The following is a 1,559-nucleotide window of genomic DNA, read 5'->3' as shown; positions in this document are numbered from 1 at the left end:
TGTCTGTCAAAATGGCTCGTCGTTCATGAATAACTCGTGCTCGGCTCATTAAGAAGTTAGTGTTCGATTCATTCGCTAAGTTAACGAGTCGAACACGAACATTTTATTTTTGCTAGATATATAAACGACTCTTTTTGGCTTGAAATACTACTCATCAATATATATATACTGAAGAGTAGTATTTTTAAAAATTTTAATTAACTATAAGGCTACAAAGATTTATAATCGATTAAAATTATTAAATAAGAAAATAAAATAAAAATATATTAAATTATATTTAAATGATGTTTTAATATAAACAATAAAATTTAAATCTTGCCCCGACCCTTAATATCCTACGACAGCGTGTTTATGGTTACCAAAAACAACGCTTTGTCCGCGAACAGCTTGTGTTCGGCTCGTTTGCTTAGTGAGCCGAACACAAGCTGAACAAGAACAGTAATACCTTTAAATGAGCTGAACAAGAACAGTAATACCTTTAAACAGGCCGAACAAGAGTTGAGCCCGGGCTCGCTCGTGTTCGGCTCATTTACAACCCTAGTGGTAAGACAAATAAAAATAAATAAATAAAATTTATTACAAATATACAATAAATATTTACTTAATCAACCAAATTGTAGCAAAAATCACTGTCACAGCTTCGTAATTCATTTTTACTCAGTTAATTATGAATTTAATTAGCTAAGAAAATATATATTAATGGTTTTATAGTTCCCAGAACCAGATTCAAAAGTCCATCTGGATAGTGAAGATTTTCAAGCCATGACACAAAGTAAAAGATAACAAGCTTAATTTAAAGCATAGTTTTAAAACTCGGACGGGATCGGCCAGTTCGACTGGTTGAACCGTAAATCAGTCTTGCAACCAGTTCAATCTATTCTCACAACCATTTTCGCATAGAATCGGGATTGAGCCGATTAGAACCGACATTGAACCAGTCCAATTTCTAATGAATCGGTCGGCTCAAATATCTTCCAATTTTAGCATTTTTTTAATTTTCATCTGATGGCTAGAAATAAGATTTTTAAATTAAAAATAGAAGCTATGTCATGCCTTAATATTTTTTTTTATTAGAATATTATTCAAAACATTCAAAACCATTGTCTTTAATTAAAATATTATTTATTGATTAAAAAAATAATGATAATGTGTCATTATTAAATTAGTTAATTTATATTTAAAAATTTTAAATAATTACTATGTCATCTTTCGATTAAAGACCCAATTCAACCCTAGTTGAACAAATAAATGTTGATCTTCCAGTTCAATGTCCAGTCCAATTTTCGCAACCTTGGCTGCATGCATGTAAAAATATTTTATTTTACTTAATTAATTTTTTTTTCTATATGTAAGAATGATAGAAACAAACTGCTGCTGATTTATAAAAAGAGTTTTGTTAACTGAATATTTAATTTGGTCATATAGATAATAATAATAATAAATTTAAAAATATTAAATAAAAATATAAAAATAATAATTTAGGGTCTGTTTGGGGCAGCTGCAGTTTATTTTGAACAATCTGCTGATAAACTTATTAAAAATAATCTGTTGATAAGCTA

The sequence above is a fragment of the Phalaenopsis equestris genome, unplaced genomic scaffold (assembly GCF_001263595.1).
Source record: "Phalaenopsis equestris unplaced genomic scaffold, ASM126359v1 Scaffold000002, whole genome shotgun sequence".
Taxonomy (NCBI): domain Eukaryota; kingdom Viridiplantae; phylum Streptophyta; class Magnoliopsida; order Asparagales; family Orchidaceae; genus Phalaenopsis; species Phalaenopsis equestris.
The sequence above is the reverse complement of the archived record's forward strand: the minus strand, read 5'-3'. Positions refer to the sequence as shown.